Below are 19,022 nucleotides of genomic sequence, written 5' to 3'. Positions count from 1 at the left end.
AAACTGGCCGAAATACCTACATTTTCCTTATCAAATGGCCACTGCTAAGTCGAAAACTTATCAAAATGACTCAAATTTTCCTATTACTCTGTTACACATCTATCGACCGAAAAATCATAAATACACTTTTGCGAAGTTGACTCAAAATTGGTTCATATTTAAATGTTTCCTATATTTATACCCTTCACCACTACTGTGGTACAGGGTATAATAAGTTTGTGCATTTGTATGTAACGCCAAGAAGGAGTAATCACAGACCAACCTTTTAGTATACGGATCGGCTTAGAATTAAATTCTGAGTCGATTTAGCGATGTCCGTCTGTCTGTCCGTCTGTCTGTCTGTCTGTCTGTCTGTCTGTCTGTTGATGTATTTTTGTGTGCAAAGTACAGCTCGCAGTTTTAGTCCGATTGTCCTAAAATTTGGTATAGGGTCCTGTTTCGGCTCAAAGACGATCCCTATTGATTTTGGAAAAAATCGGTTCAGATTTAGATATAGCTGCCATATATATTTTTCACCGATCTGGTCATAATTGGCGTGTATATCAACCGATCTTCCTCAAATTCCGTACATCCGAATATTTTATGAGTCTCGAAAAACTTGCAAAATATCAGCAAAATCGGTTCAGATTTAGATATAGCTCCCATATATAGCTTTCGCCGATTTACACTCATTTGCCCACAGAGGCCAATTTTTATCTTCGATTTAGTTGAAATTTTGCACAGGGAGTAGAATTAGCATTGTAAATATGCGTGCCAAATTTGGTTGAAATCGGTTCAGATTTGGATATATCTCCCATATAAAGCTTTCGCCCGATTTACACTCATATGACCACAGAGGCCAATTTTTAACTCCGATTTAGTTGAAATTTTGCACAGGGAGTAGAATTAGCATTCTAGCTATGCGTGCCAAATTTGGTTGAAATCGGTTCAGATTTAGATATAGCTCCCATATATATGTTTTTCCGATTTCGACAAAAATGGTCAAAATACCAACATTTTCCTTGTAAAATGGCCACTGCTTAGTCGAAAAGTTGTAAAAATGACTCTAATTTTCCTAAACTTCCAATACATATATATCGAGCGATAAATCATAAATAAACTTTTTCGAAGTTTCCTTAAAATTGCTTCAGATTTAAACGTTTCCCATATTTTTTTACTATCATTGTGTTCCACCCTAGTGCATTAGCCACTTAAATTTTGAGTCTATAGATTTTGTAGAAGTCTATCAAATTCTTCCAGATCGAGTGATATTTAAATTTATGTATTTGGGACAAACCTTTAGATATAGCCCCAACACATTTGATGTGATATGGTATCGAAAATTTAGATCAACAAAGTGGTGCAGGGTATAATATAGTCGGCCCCGCCCGACTTTAGACCTTCCTTACTGGTTTTTTACTAACATTGTGTTCCACCTCAGCGCATTAGCCGACTTAAATGTAAAATCTATAAGTATTGCAGATCTCTGTACAGATCTGTTCAGATATACAGAATATATGTGTATGGATTCATATAGCATCCAACACATGGACGGATTTGATATGGTATCGAAAATGTGGACTTACAAAGTGGTGAAGGGTATAATATAGTCGGCCCCGCCCGACTTTAGACTTTCCTTACGTGTTTCTTCTTCCTATGGGGCCGTTTTGCCGCGATTGCGACCTTCAAACGCTCCAAAAACCCAATATAATAGACACTGTTGATGGGGTTTTCCCTTCTCAAGATAATCGATAAAAATTATTCAATGCGCATCCCAAAAAACAGAGGCCATTACTTTGCCAGCGGACTTTTGAGTATTTCCACGCTTCGAAGACGGTTCACCGGTCGCTGTCCACTCAGCCGACTGTCGATTGGACTCAGGAGTGTAGTGATGGAGCCACATTTCTTCCATTGTCACATATCGACGGAAAAACTCGGGTGTATTACGAGGTAACAACTGCGAACACCGCTCAGAATCATCAGCACGTTGTTGTTTTTGGTCAAATGTGAGCTCGTGCGGCACCCATTTTGCACAGAGCTTCCGCATATCAAAATATTGATGAACGATATGACCAACACGTTCCTTTGATATCTTTAAGGCCTCTGCTATCTCGATCAACTTCATTTTACGGTCATTCAAAATCATTTTGCGGATGTTTTTGATGTTTTCGTCGGTAACCACCTCTTTCGGGCGTCCACTGCGTTCACCGTCCTCCGTGCTCATTTCACCACGCTTGAATTTTGCATACCAATCAATTATTGTTGATTTCCCTGGGGCAGAGTCCGGAAACTCATTATCAAGCCAAGTTTTTGCTTCCACCGTATTTTTCCCCTTCAGAAAACAGTATTTTATCAAAACACGAAATTCCTTTTTTCCATTTTTTTCACAATAACAAAAGTTGCTTCACAAACTAATTGACTTACAGACGTCAAATTTTGACACGAATCATTCGAAGGTTGGTACTATATAAAAATAATATGCATTTAATACTAGCGATGCCATCTATGTGTCAGACCGGGGACTTATCAGCCAACCCATGCTGGTCCCATTAATGCCTTGCAATATCAGTTGGTGCATAGCACCAAATGTTTCCGGGACAACAACTGAGCCTCTGGTGGAGGATCTTTGGGTGTACGATCAAAATGCTATTGAACCCATAATCCATTATATGCAAAGAGGGCATATGCTTACTATTACACCACGGTGGCACTGCCTAAAAAATGGTTTATAGACTTTAGATCCGGTTACAAAATAAATTATACAATGTAGTACTTTTGGGGTCTGCAAGTAGCCATATTAATATGTCTCCAAAAAGGATTTGCAGGTTTCACATCTCGGAAGTGTTATTTGAAGAAAGAAAACAATACGTACGTCAATACAAAAACTACTACTACAACGCAAATCGGCAATACAACCCAACATTGGACGAATTAAATGTCAGTAACGGAACTCATTGTTTTCTCTTTAGAATTTATGGTGTCTTATTTGGCGTTCGGGACACATTGTTTTCTGAAGTGAATGGGAGAAATAAGAACACGAAATATATTTGGATTTTCGTTATCCTGCATTAGTGTTATGTTCATAGTAGAGGTGTGCACGTGACACGAAATTTCTTTATAGGTGTACGTGAGTAATGAATTTTGGAAAAATACGTTTTCGAACATAATAACTCTTACGAGTTGAAATTGCCAACATCTGGTAATGGTAGAAAAACTTCGTTATATTTACGAAATATGTCACTAGAATTGAGCCAATGAAATTAAAGCCCGTAATATAACTAAATTTTCGTTATTGTACTATTGACGAATATTTTCATTGCCTTAATAAAAATGTTTCCTTAAATCAATAAAACAATTACGTTATACGGATAAATCAATTTTGGTGCAATTTTCTTCTAAGATTGTCCCTCTATCTAATTACGAACTCTTATTCGCACTTACGCAATCTTGTAAGTGACTGGAAAAAATATTTGTACAAAATATTTGTATTTCAAAAGCTTTCATAAAAAAAATCTGGCAAAAAGAAAAAATATTTCATTGAAATATAAGTAAGAAATTTGAGTTGAAGATATATTTCCTTATTAAATTTGGGTAAGCAAAAAAGAATTAAAATACTTTTACATCGCCGGGAATTCGATCCATGGTATTATCAGCATCGCTAAAGAATATCAACAATATCAAAAAATTTTAGCGAAAATTCCGATTAACAAAAGATGGAAAAAGGAAAACATTATAATAATAATAAATTTATTTACAATTTGGTGTGGTAAGGTTTAGGATATTAGCACAAAACCGCGACTTATTACTAATCTTGTTATAGGTCCGGGACCCAAGGGGATTCAACAGGCCACACCAGCTGTACCTTTGGAAGTAAATCGTTTTGTAGAACATTTGGTACATCTAAGATTATAACTTGAATTAATTAATCATAAAAGAGAACGCAATATGAACTTAAAGGATGGAAGGAAATTAGCGGATAAATTATATTAAGAAGAAATACAAAATTATTTACTAAATATTACCTACTGATAAAGATGCTACAATTAAAGGATTATAAGAACTTTTTTTATCTAATCTTGAAATACACGATTGAACACTAGGAATTAAATATTTCCAAAACATATAGTTATTTTCAATGTCATATAGTTTTAATAATATATGCGATCCAGACCTCAACATCAGCGGGCCCGAAGATTACGAGGAAATTGGTGAGTCATCTATTGTATATTAACTCCACACATAGTCATATACAAACATTCCACCTATATATATTACTATTTTAATTATTCATATTATCACTTTAATTCACATTAACACAGCATTAATACATAGATTTTTTTTTTTTTTTTTTTTTTTTTGTTTAAACATTAATTAATTGATAAATGGTAACTATATTCTTTTAAACATTCCATGCTTTTAATATAATTTACAATTATGTTTTTCCTATAAATCCGGAAATTTTAATTTAGGAAAGGTAACAATGGCATAATAAGGTAACAATAAAGGGACTTATTGGCTAAATTCCATCTAATGCCAATTCGATCTATAAGCATAAAAATTCGATTTATTTTTTTTTATAAAAGAGCTATCTTAAATTTTTCTTTTATGATGACCGATCCGAATCTCTTCCTCTTGAACAAGAACTCTCCCAAGACTGAGCATGGCCGAGAACAAGAAGATAGCCAAGTTCAAAGAGGTAGGGGGTTCGTCACAATCTCAAAAGTAAACTTCAATCGTAACACCTCAATGATGAGTTACTAAATTTTTCGTGAGTCACTAGTTTATCCGTGAGTCGCGAAATTTTTCGTGAGTCATGTCATTTCTCATCGTGAGTGTGAGTCTTCAAAAGTTTTGAGTACACTCAAAAAAAAGTTTACTTGGATCCAAAGATTTTGACCTTCCCTTAAGGATTTTGGTATTGATTCCGAGCCAAAGATGCGGCTTCTTTAAAATAAAGACATTTTTTACGGACCTCCCTGGCTTTAAATCTAGGACCAAATAAATTAAAATTGGACACAGATCTCATTCATCGAGTTTTTATTTTCTTTTTGCGATATATTAATAAAGGTATTTATGTGCAACAAATTCCAATTTGTTTGCACATAAATACCTTTATTAATGTGCAAATTCCAATTTCAAAATCCAAATTATGCCAGGTACTTCAAAGTAAAAACAGTTTTCTTAATGCTAAATTTCAAGATTTGTGTCCTAAATTTAATGAAAAAAATTGTTGAAGCAAGGATTATAAACTTTCTTTTAATTAAAAAGTATTGTTTTAAAGAATTTTGTCCTTAGTATTGCGTAAATTTTGAGTCCTACAATTTAAGTTGCATAATCTTCCATATTAGGTCAATATTTTTTTCAGTGTTCGGATTTTCTTCGTAAGTCCTACCAAAAATATCGTGGGCGTCCGCGAATAAAGTTTTTCTGTCGTAAGTTTGCGTACAATAATACTCACGTGCACACATCTAGTCCATAATAACTCAGCATGAAAATTCCTCCTAAAAATTCAACGAAAATATCCGTTTTGGATCCGCCAGTGGCGCAAAATCGCGTCAGAAGCCCTGAACATGGACTTGTCATAGTGTTTAAGCATCCGCTGAAATTTTATCTCTGATAAAATTTATGTAACTGATATTGAAAAAAAAAAGATTCTCACACTGAAAAAATTATTTACGTGATATTAAAGATTACGCAAACTAAATTTTAGGATGTGCAATTTACAAAATTTTAAGGACAAATTTCTTTAAAACAACGAAATTTTAATTAAAATAAAGTTTATAATCTTTGCTTTAAAAAATTTTGTCATAAAATTTAGGACACAAATTTTGTAAATTTGCATCCCTCCGTTAAAGTAGCATGTCTTTGAACTAAGGTTAATTTTCCTTAAAGTAAAGAAACACATTTTTCATTAAAGAAATCGTCCTTAATTTAACTGAAATATTGAATCTTTAAATTTAAGATTAAAACGCTTCAAATATAGGCTAAGACTTATTTTGAGGATTTAGCATCTTTGGTTAAAAGTTTTTTTGAATTTAAGAAAACATTTTTTACTTTGAAGTATCCGTTAAACTTTGGACTTTTTAACTGGCATTTGTTTGTAAATATGTGAGTACCTTTAATAATAAACCGCGAAAAGAGAATGGACATTTGATAAATGAAATCTGTATCCTAATTTTATTTTTATTGGTCCTAGCAAGGCCGTATTCAGGGGGGGGGATGAGGGGGATCAAACCCCCCCCCCCCCCCCGCGAAATGAATGAATATATATAAATAAATATATATTTTTAACTGCATAGAAAAATCTTATCGAAGATGGTGAAGAAAATCTGGAGGTTTTATTTTGAAAAACGCTTACCTATAAAACTTGCACAAATCATAGAATACTAGTTGAAAAGCCCGTCAAACGACGGTCGAAAAAAACAAATTGTTTTTGTTCTCGCACCACAAATTTCATTTTTGGAAAATGTATTTCTGCTTTTTATGTGTGTTTGTTGTTCTTTTTGTGAACATGACTCGCTTTGTTTGGCCATAGAACAACAACGAAACAGCCAAACACACGTGTGTAAATGAAATGGAGCAAAACCTGCGAAAACCTGCCTAATTTAGCGATGGAAGCAATAAAGAGATATTTCCAAACGTGCATATTTTAAAAATTTTGGTCACTTTGCCAGTTACTCAGGGATGGAAAATACAATTTTTAAGAAAGTACAAAAAAGGTATTTTTTGATCGGAAAGGTACTTGTTACTAAATTTCAACAAAAATTTAACTTGAATATTATTGTCAAGAGACTGAATTTTAAAGAATTTTATAGTTGGTTTTGATCTTTAAGCATTGTTGTTTTTTTGTTGCAGCTTAAAACCATACATTGACTAAACTACAAGTGTAGTTTAACCAACAGAGGAAAATAATGTTTGTTGGATGGTTGGATGGTTTCGGAATTACCACATTCCTTATCAGCATCCTCTATTTGCAACAAAACTATCAACCAATTATCACTTGAACCCTCCGAAAAAAGGTTTTGTATGATAGCCGGCTTATGCCGAAATAATTTTGCAAAAAAATTCTATAGAAAAAAAATTTTGCATAATTTTTTCTATAGAAATAAAATTTTGCAAAAATTTCCCATAGAAATAAAATTTTTACAAAATTTTCAATTGAAATAAAATTTTGACAAAATTTTCTATAAAAATAAAATTTTGCAAAAATTCTATATAGAAATAAAATGTTGACAACATTTTCTACCGAAATAAAAAATCGATAATATAGAATCGCATTCTTTTTTCGACTAAAACATTCTTGAAGTTCAATAAAATCCTGTTTTGACTATGTCCCACATGAACATGTCTGTTTTGCCATATTTGTAAAAGACTATTAGCAAATAAGGTTGATAAAGACTTTCTCAAAATATTAAAATATTTTGTCAAAGCTATTGTACCACGTTACTGACCGGGGTGAAAAAGTTTTGAAAAAAGTACTATAGTACTGCATTTTCCATCCCTGCAGTTACTATGTGCTCATCCGAACGTTCATTTTCAACAATGAAGATATTCATGGCTGAACAAGAAGGTTAAATCATGGGGCCATATGATTACAATTTTTTTATTTCGACCAAATTTTAAGATGTCAAAATCATATGTTTATGGTGATTGCAGCTCTCCAAATGACACTGCATAGCTGGAGAATTGTTCAAAGATGACTTGAGTATCTTGATAACATATTCCAGACCCAAAATACCAAGCACATCAGTTTTTAAACTGCATCATAAACTGTTTTTGTTAATAGATGGCGAATATCCATTTGACTGACTTCCATTATTAACTTTGGTCTCATATCGGCGTTCCTCGGATGAATTATCCACTTCACAATAACTCATAGGTGACGCAATTAAATTCGAACCTTTATTTTTCTCTGGATTTGAATTATTTTTTCAGGACAATTGAAGGAATAAATAATTGCCACTTTTACCAATGCCATACGATTCTTTTATCAGCTGATTTTGACTTCTTAAAATTGTAAACAACATATTGAAATTTGTTGTTTTTGTTATCGTGATTCAACCTCCTTATTCAGCCATGGAAGAGATTAAAGACGTAACTTAGAAATTCGACTAGCGAGAGTAGACTCAAATGATTGGCATTAATGTCGGTTCATCGCCGAATAAATGTGCCGACTGAAGAAGTCATTGATTTATTTGCTGCCCAAAAAGCCCGTCGGTTCAATTTAATATTATAAAACAAGTAAGGAAAGTCTAAAGTCGGGCTGGGCCGACTATATTATACCCTGCACCACTTTGTAGATCTAAATTTTCGATACCATATCACATCCGTCAAATGTGTTGGGTGCTATATATAAAGGTTTGTCCCAAATACATACATTTAAATATCACTCGATTTGGACAGAATTTAATAGACTTTTACAAAATCCATAGACTCAAAAAAATTTAAGTTGCCCAATGCACTAGGGTGGAACACAATTTTAGTAAAAAAAAAATATGGGAAACATTTAAATCTGAAGCAATTTTAAGGAAACTTCGCAAAAGTTTATTTATGATTTATCGCTCGATATATTTGTATTAGAAGTTTAGGAAAATTAGAGTCATTTTTACAACTTTTCGACTAAGCAGTGGCAATTTTACAAGGAAAATGTTGGTATTTTGACCATTTTTGTCGAAATCAGAAACACATATATATGGGAGCTATATCTAAATCTGAACCGATTTCAATCAAATTTGGCACACATGACTATACTACTAATTGTACTCCTAGTGCAAAATTTCAACCAAATTGGGCCAAAACTCTGGCTTCTGGGGCCATATAAGTCCATATCGGGCGAAAAATATATATGGAAGCTATATCTAAATCTGAACCGATTTCAACCAAATTTAGCACGCATAGCAACAATGCTAATTCTACTCCCTGTGCAAAATTTCAACTAAATCGGAGTTAAAAATTGGCCTCTGTGCTCATATGAGTGTAAATCGGCCGAAAGCTATATATGGGAGATATATCTAAATCTGAACCGATTTCAACCAAATATGGCACGCATAGCTACAATGCTAATTCTACTCCCTGTGCAAAATTTCAACTAAATCGGAGCAAAAAATTGGCCTCTGTGGTCATATGAGTGTAAATCGGCCGAAAGCTATATATTGGAGCTATATCTAAATCTGAACCGATTTCAACCAAATTTGGCACCCATAGCAACAATGCTAATTCTACTCCCTGTGCAAAATTTCAACTAAATCGGAGCAAAAAATTGGCCTCTGTGGTCATATGAGTGTAAATCGGGCGAAAGCTATATATGGGAGCTATATCTAAATCTGAACCGATTTCTACCAAATTTGGCACGCTTAGCTACAATGATAATTCTACTCCCTGTGCAAAATTTCAACGAAATTGGGGTAAAACTCTGGCTTCTGGGACCGTATTAGTCCATATCGGGCGAAAGATATATATGGGAGCTATATCTAAATCTGAACCGATTTCAATAAAATTTGGCACACTTGACTATAGTACTAATTGTTCTTCTTGTGCAAAATTTTAATCAAATTAGGTTAAAACTCTGGCTTCTGGGGCCATATAAGTCCATATCGGGCGAAATATATATATGGGAGCTATATCTAAATCTGAACCGATTTCTTCCAAAATCAATAGGGATCTATTCTGAGCCAAAACACATACTTGTGCCAAGTTTGAAGTCGATTGGACTAAAACTGCGACCTAGACTTTGATTACAAAAATGTGTTCACGGACAGACGGACAGACGGACAGACGGACATCGCTATATCGACTCAGGAGCCCACCCTGAGCATTTTTGCCAAAGACACCATGTGTCTATCTCGTCTCCTTCTGGGTGTTGCAAACATATGCACTAACTTATAATACCCTGTTCCACAGTGTGGAGCAGGGTATAAATATTGTATACATACCTATGCATAATTAAAATTTTCTACACATGAGATTATATGAATATTTTTTTTTAAGTTGAACTCTTTCTTTGGACCCAAGTAAATTTTTTTTAGTGCATGATTTTCCCTTCACTATAAACATTATTTTCATAGTTTTAGAACTGAACTTTTGGGAATAATATTATATATAAAATAATATTATAAAATTGGTTCGAAACATAGGGTTCCACATCGACTTTAGTTATTCTAGGGTTATTGCCAAAATACCAAATAGTATTCCTAAAGTGTGTTTGCTTGTCTAAGTGAATCCTTTGATACAGGATGATATCATGAAACCAACTGTTCACAATCAATGAAGTCATCCTTAGTCACTTGCTTGGTAAAGGACATAAATTACGTCAAAAAGTATTCTCTGACTATAAACTATACGGGTAGATTTGTGTCTATTTGCAAATGCCGTATAAAAAAATTTCACTACACTCCTGCAAAGGTTGAAGGGTGCAACAAAGGTAACAAATTGCCAAACTTCCTTAGAAAATCGAATCAGATAATTAGTTAATAAATTGTTTCGAAATGCAACTCACAACTTGAAAACACACACAACAGCGACTCTTGGATATGCAGTTTGCTTTGGTGTTGCACAACCAGTTAACAAGTTGCATGGATAATTATATGCAACACATACCAGGCAACGGATAACTACACCAATAACAATAACGTCAGCGACAACAATAGCAGACAATCAGCCAACTATCACAAGTTAAGGTAATTTGATGGCAATTGCAAGGACTATTTTCTAGACTCTTAGCTGGAACGTACTCCCTTATGTGTAGAGACTGCTATATGGACGTGGCAAAAACCTGATATTGGTAGACATTTCAAAGCAATGGTGCCAAAAGAAAAACGGAAAACATTGACTAAGGAAATTTAGTTCCATAGCAAAAGACAAGGATTGGGGTGTTTTGTGAACAAATGTGTCTTAAACATGGCCAACTTCCGTTAACGTTACAAAAAATGCCAGAGTAAGGTTTCAAGTTTTTTTGGTTGAAAACGAATCCGAATCCTGGGAGCCGGTTGCAATGTTGTTTCAAAATAAATTTTAAAATTGCATTACATCCCCATTAGAAGTTCTTCAGCCATGAGGTGGGCAAACCAGTTAGTGGCAATAGACCAAGCATTTCATTTGAATAGATGTGTACTCTCACATATATAAACAATTTTGGTAGCATATATATAGATATGTGTGTCCTCGTGTGACCAACCTAAGGGTTAAACTAAAAATATGCGACTTTTGCACTTTAAACGCCATTTAAATGGGCTACAAAATTTTCAGTTCCGTTACAACCTTCACAGCAAAACTATTGTATCTGTTGTCTTCTTTTTTTTTACTTTTTAATTTGTCAGGTACGAGGTCATGACAATAAAAAAAAGGTATACAGTGCACTCGCGGTAATGTGAACACCGCCTAACGTCAACACCGTATAACGTGAACATGCTTTTTGTGACACTAACTACTCCGTAACGCTGAAAAACATTAAATTTGACGTTAATGGCAGATTCATAATGCCAAATACAATTTCAAATACACCTACGGACTTATTAAGTGATCTAGTTTGGTTTTTTTTTCATGAATTTTAATTATTAATTTAAATTTATTTATAATTCCATACCCACTGATATTTTTCCGATCTCTTTTTATACCCTAAACCACATAGTGGTCAGGGTATAACAAGTTTGATCGGCCAAAAAATGTGCCTACCAGAAATATTGATTTTAGACCCTGTAAAATATATACCGATCGACTCAGAATCACCTCCTGAGTCGATCTAGCGCTTGGTGTCCGTCCGTCTGTCCATGTATTTGTTGTTCACAAGATTCCGGTCGCAATTATTAACCGATATGGATGAAATTTGGTACAGGGTGTTTTTTGGGCACAAGGACGAGCGTTATTGAATTTGGAAGAAACCGATTTTGAAAAATTTGCCCCCAATAACCTTATTTTTGACCATGGGGGCCTCATTTATTAACTGCTCGTACTCAAATTTTACACAAAGTGACCTTCTGTGGTATCAATCATACCTGCAAAATATTATACAAATTGGTTCAGATTTAGATATAGGTCCCATATATATGCATCGCTCGATTTTGTCATATTTGGCCATATTACTCTTATCTATTAAACTATGTTATTCAAATTTCAAATTTTGATGTACTAGCTGATCTATTTAGACTTACATGTAGCTCTTACATAAATATATTGCTCTATTTGCAGAAATTTGGATTTATTACCCACAACTAATTGACCGCTTTCCTCTTTTTTAATAATGGACTCAATATTAGTGGCATACTAACTCTTTTGGTGCAAAATAAACTATAGCTCCTAATATTAGACATTTCTGCTCAAATTGTGACAAGACACCCCTAAACATGTATCCCCTTTATGTTCTCCAAAACCTATACCAATGATACTCCAAAACCAATACCAAAGATACCCGACAAATGCTTATGTTTACTAATTCAGTAGGGGTGGTTTAGGGTATGATATAGTCGGCCCCGCCCGACTTTCTACTTTACTCACTTGTTTTTTCATGACATTAAATTATTTTTTTAATATTATTAATAAACAAGTATATACGGCCAGGCCGAATCTTATGTACCCTCCACCATGGATTGCGTAGAAACTTCTACGAAAGACTGTCATGCACAATCGAATTACTTGGGTTGTGGTATCTTAAAACTTCTTAACATCGTTTTCTAAATTGTGAGTTAGTCCATACGTGGTATATATGTATTAGACGAAAAAGGTATGTATAGGTAAGTCTACAAATAATTATGAATCGATATGGACTTTTGAACGGTACGTAGACAGTCAGAATTGAAATATGGGGGTCGCTTATATGGGGGCTATATAGAATTATGAACTTGATATGGACCAATTTTTGTGTGATTGGGGACCGATTTATCTGAGGGCTACATATAACTATAGACCGATATGGACCTAGTTAGGCATGGTTGTTAACGGCCATATACTAGCGCAATGTACCAAATTTCAACTGACTCGGATGAAATTTGCTCCTCCAAGAGGCTCCAAAACCAAATCACGGGATCGGTTTATATGACGGCTATACAGTTGTGCTCAAAATAATAGTAGTGCTGTGCTGAATTCTTTTTTTCTGCTTCTTCTATTCCTTACACTAAAGGTTTATTTTATCTTTGTTTTTTACTATATCATTGTTTGGAGTGTGCATAATAAAAAAATACCGTTGGTTGAACTTCTGATGCTATTGTTGTTGTAAAAAAATCGACATAAGAAGAATCCCTTTGCAAGCTCCAAAACAAATAAAAGGGTTATAAGCTAGCTTACAAACAATTAAAAGACGAAAATAATTTAGCTGTCCATAGTCCAATAAAAGTCACTCTCCTTTCAAAAAAAACATGTATCGAAAAGAATAAAGTATGCCCAAGAGGATTTCCATTGGTCAGTACAGAAATGGAGGAACATTCCCCAGTACAGAAATGGAGGAACATTGGATGGATGAGTCAAAAATGGTGCTTTATGATTGAAGAGGATCCCGTCTATATGTTCGGCAACCTAAAAACACTGAGTACAGTACCAATTTTACGACAAAAACTTTAAATCACGATGGTGCTTTAATTTATTTGCTACTACTATTATTTTGAGCGCAGCTGTATATGATTATGGACTGATATGGAGCACTTTTGGTATGGTTGTTAAATATCATATACTACCACCACGTACCAAATTTCAACCAGATCGGATGAATTTTGCTTCTCCAAAAGGCACTAGAGGTCAAATCTGGGGATCGGTTTATATGGGGGCTATATATAATTATGGACTGATATGAACCAATTCCTGTGTGGTTATTGGATAAAATATACTAACATTACGTACCAAATTTCAATCGAATCGGATGAATTTTGCTCTTCCAAGGGGTTCCGGAGGTCAAATCTGGGGATCGGTTTATATGGGGGCTATATATAATTACGGACCGATTTCGACCAATTTTTGCATGGGTGTTTGAGGTCATATATTAACACCACGTACAAAATTTCAACTGAATCGGATGAATTTTGGTCTTCCAAGAGGTTCCGGAGGTCAAATCTGGTGATGGATTTATATGGGGGCTATATATAATTATGGACCGATGTGGACCAATTTTTGCACGGTCATTAGAGACCATATACTGTACCATATAATGTACCAAATTTCAGCCGGATCGGATGAAACTTGCTTCTCTTAGAGGATCCTCAAGCCAAATTTGGGGGTTCGTTTATATGGGGGCTATATGTAAAAGTGGACCCATATGGCCAATTTACAATACCAACCGACCTACATCAATAACAACTACTTGCGCCAAGTTTCAAGTTGATAGCTTGTTTCGTTCGGAAGTTTGCGTTATTTCAACAGACGGACGGACGGATATGCTCACATCGACTCAGAATTTCACCACGACCCAGGATATATATACTTTATGGAGTCTTAGAGCAATATTTCGATGTGTTACAAACGGAATGACAAAGTTAATATACCCCCATCCTATGGTGGAGGGTATAAAAGGCTATCACGCTAAAACGTGTAAAACTCCCAAATATGGCGATATGTTGTTCTGAAATTCGCTGAAGTTCACTAACGTGAACTCTCTTGATTTTAATTAGTTCACGTTACCGCGAGTGCACTGTATAAAAATAATACATGTGTGGTACAGTTCATAGAATTGACACTAAAGTTAAGACAGCGTACAAAAATTCTACAAAATATCTTGTGCAATATTTGAACAGAAACAAGTATATACAGCACTAAGTTCGGCCGGGCCGAATCTTAAATACCCACCACCATGAACCAAATATTAGGGTTTCCTTTGAAATTTCAGGAGGGCTTGAGGACTTGAGGACACTTCCCGATGATAAATTTAAAGATTTCACGTATGAGGACTATATCAGATCCTAGATTTATAAGAACCATTTTTGTTTGAGTTTTAGAGGAATCATTAACATCTCTTGTAAGTGTGCAAGAAAATTATAAAATAACGTCTTGATTTGAAATCTTAAATCTGTAGAAGTAAAATCTGGAAATTTTACATTGAGTTTCAAGCAATTTTCATGATCAGTGCGCCTTCTACACCCTCAAGAAGTGAAGTCGGTCTATATGGAGGCATCACCAAATGGACCGATAAAAACTTAATCCGACACACGTTTTTGTGGGCCTAAAATGCCAGAATATTTACAATTTCAGGCAAATCAGATAAAAACTACGGTTTCTAGAAACCCAAGGAGTTAAATCGGGAGATCGTTCTTATGGGGGCTATACCAAAATATGGACCGATACTCACCATTTTCGGCACACCACTTTATGGTCCTAAAATACCTCTAGATTTCCAATTTCAGACAAATTGGATAAAAACTACGGTTTCTATAAGCCCAAGACCCCAAATCGGGAGGTCATTTATATGGGGACCATACCACAACATGGACCGATACTCACAATTTTTGGCACACCACTTTATGGTCCTAAAATACCTCTAGATTTCCAATTTCAGGCTAATTGGATAAAACCTACTGATTCGAGAAGCCCAAGAAGTAAAATCGGGAGATCGGTCTCTATGAGGGCTATACCAAAACATGAACTGATACTCACCATTTTTTGGCACACCTCTTTATGGTCTTAAAATCATAAGCGAAGGAAGGCCTCTGGGGAGGGGGCTTAGACCCCCCCAGAAAAATTTTAGCCCCCCCCCCAGAATTTGAAAACCGATTTAGGATTTGCCATTGTTGTTATATACTTATAATATATATTATATTATAATATTAAACAAGTAAATACAACCGCACCAAGTTCCGCTAAAGACTTTCATTCACAATTTTATTTTGATTAGTCGGATTTTTTTTTGTTTAGCCTAATTTTTAGTCGATGTAATTAAAAATAGTAATTGATATTAAGATTATTCTTTAATAAAAGAATATCTTAACAATGCTGCAAAAAATATGAAAAAACAAGTTATAAAAAATGTAATTAAAAACATTTCCTGTTAAATTCTTTCTGAGCACATTTTTGGAAGTAGGGAAAAAGTTTGGAACTGTTTTTAGTTGCTTTATTATAAATTAATTATCTAGTTATATTGCAATCTAATTTTTTAAAATAAAACAATAATATAACCTATAACTTCAGTCTATTAACTTTTAGCTAGGGGGGCTATAGCCCCCCCTAGGAAAATTTTCTAGCTACGCTAATGCCTAAAATACCTCTAGATTTCCAATTTCAGGTAAATTGAATAAAAATTGCGGTTTCTATAAGCCCAAGAAGTAAAATCGGGAGAACGGTCTATATAGGGGCTATACCAAAACATGGACCGATACTCACATTTTTCCCCCTCTTTATGGTCATAAAATACCTCTATATATCAAATTTCAGGCAAATTGGATAAAAATTACGATTTCTATAAGCCCAAGACCCCAAAGCGTGAGGTCGGTTTATATGGGGACTATATCAAAACCTGAACCGACAAAAGACGAGTTTGTGCAAAATTTCAGCACGATTGCTTCATTATTGAAGACTGTATCGTGATTACAACAGACAGACAGACAGACAGACGGAGAGACGGACATCGTTATATCGTCTTAGAATTTCTCCCTGATCAAGAATATGTAGTCGGAAATCGATATTTCGATGTGTTACAAACGGAATGGCTTATTATACCCCCGTCACCATTCTATGGTGGTGGGTATAAAAATCTGCAGCATATCACAGCAAACTAAGCGATTTCAGTCCATATAAAACAAAAAGACTCTCCTTCGTTATCAAGAAGAAACAAGTACGAGTATATGTGGCTGGGAGCCACCGTGGTGCAATGGTTAGCATGCCCGCCTTGCATACACAAGGTCGTGGGTTCGATTCCTGCTTCGACCGAACACCAAAAAGTTTTTCAGCGGTGGATTATCCTACCTCAGTAATGCTGGTGACATTTCTGAGGGTTTCAAAGCTTCTTTAAGTGGTTTCACTGCAATGTGGAACGCCGTTCGGACTCGGCTATAAAAAGGAGGTCCCTTGTCATTGAGCTTAACATGGAATCGGGCAGCACTCAGTGATAAGAGAGAAGTTCACCAATGTGGTGTCACAATGGACTGAATAGTCTAAGTGAGTCTGATACATCGGGCTGCCACCTAACCTAACCTGACCTAAACTATGGATTCCGTAGAAACTCCTACTACAGACTGTCATCCACAATCGAAATACTTGGGTTGTGGTAATAATTGCCGATGGTAAGGTATTTGAAAACAAAACATATTGTTGACGTATCATCTTTCAATTGTAAATATTTTTGTTATGGAACAAAATATAGAAAATTATTTGCATGACATTCACTCATTCAAATTCAAAAAGTGATACACGAAAAAAAAATCACGAAAACTTTTCCAATTGAAGTCTTAATTGAGTTTTAAAAATTATTCAATTAAAAATTTAATTGATTCAACAAATTTTTTAATTGAAACAAAAAGCAATCACAAAAATTATTAGTATCAATTAATTTGTTAAATGGATCAATGAATGTTTTAATTAAATTTCAATTAATTTTTTAATTGATAGTATTATTTCCGTGATTGAGTGCATTTCAATTAAAAAATTAATTGACTCAATCAAGTCGATTGCTTGCTTCGTTCGGAAGATAGCGTGATTTCCACAGACGAACGGATGGACAAAGCTAGATCGACTCAGAATATATCTGCGGACTTATGACAAAACCCTATAAGTCGAGATCGGACAATTTTTCAAAAATTTTATATTGTGTGTAGTTTTTGAAGGCGCATCTTTCTGTGTTTACAGATTTTCAATATCTGCCCTAGATTGGGAGATATAGAATGGAAAGCAACATATCTCATCATATCTTTTAAAATAATATCGAAATAAGTGTATGATACTTTTAACAAAACAACATAAGTCCACATAAGGTTTATGTAATTGACCAATTTTTTTACAAAACGACATATTTCGAGTCATGGTGTTTTGTCGAAAAAACAAATAAAAATAAACGCATATGTAACTTCAGTTGTGTTGTTTCTTAGTCAGAATATGATCAGGATTCAATGCGAGAAAACACCGTAAAAAAAGATATGTTATTTTTTTAAATAAAATATCATATGATAAAATAACATAAGTCGGTAATTCCTAATTTTTTCTAAATCGGGGGTGCTAGGTGATTTTGGAAAAGTCTAAAAATAAGCTATCGAAATGGTCAATCACATAAATATTAAAAATGTTCCATTTTCTTTTCTACAGAAGTTTTTGTGACCTCTTAAAGGTGTATTTTCGCTTTCCTGTAAAATTGAGATTTTAGACTTATGGGGTTTTGTCATAAATCCACAGACATATACTTTATGGGGTCTTAGACCAATATTTCGATGTCTTACAAACGGAGGAGGAGGTTATAAAAAAATGTACTAAAAAATATTATCCTAAGACCATTGTTGGGTAGTATTGAAAAAGCTTTTCTGCGATATAAAGGTTTTTGAATTGACCAAAAAGCAATAAAATGTTCAATGAAGACGTTTTGTCTTTAAAATGGTTATCTTTACATAAAAGAAATTTCCGTTGGGCTGTGATCAATTTTGATTTAGTAAATCTGATTCCATACTTAAGTATTATCAAAATCGTGCTGAATTCGGCAATTTTTTATGAATAGGAGATATATTTCAAAATTTCATCTTATAGTATCTTGCCTTACAAATGTGACATAATTTCTACACGCTCACAAAAAATCGCTTCTGTAACATATACTCCCAAACATATTTTGCTTCAAGCATATACATTTTTGGGTATTGCCCAAACATTTATATGTTTGATCTCTTCCAATATATAATATGTTTGAAAGCATATTGGTCTAAACAATATATGTTTGGGTAGTCTAAGTTCCAAACATTTTGTATTTTTGCATCCAAATTCAATAATGTTGTCTTCCAAAAAACAATATGTTATTATGTGAACATATAATATGTTTGGAAGCATTTTGCACCCAAAAATATTATAGGCTTAAAAAAAAATTCTCCCAAACAATATTGTGCTCAAAATTTTATTTATTTATTTATATATTTACAATCATAATGAATTATGAAAATAAA

Source organism: Haematobia irritans, chromosome 3, assembly GCF_050003625.1.
Source record: "Haematobia irritans isolate KBUSLIRL chromosome 3, ASM5000362v1, whole genome shotgun sequence".
NCBI lineage: Eukaryota > Metazoa > Arthropoda > Insecta > Diptera > Muscidae > Haematobia > Haematobia irritans.
Note: the sequence above shows the minus strand (reverse complement) of the source record.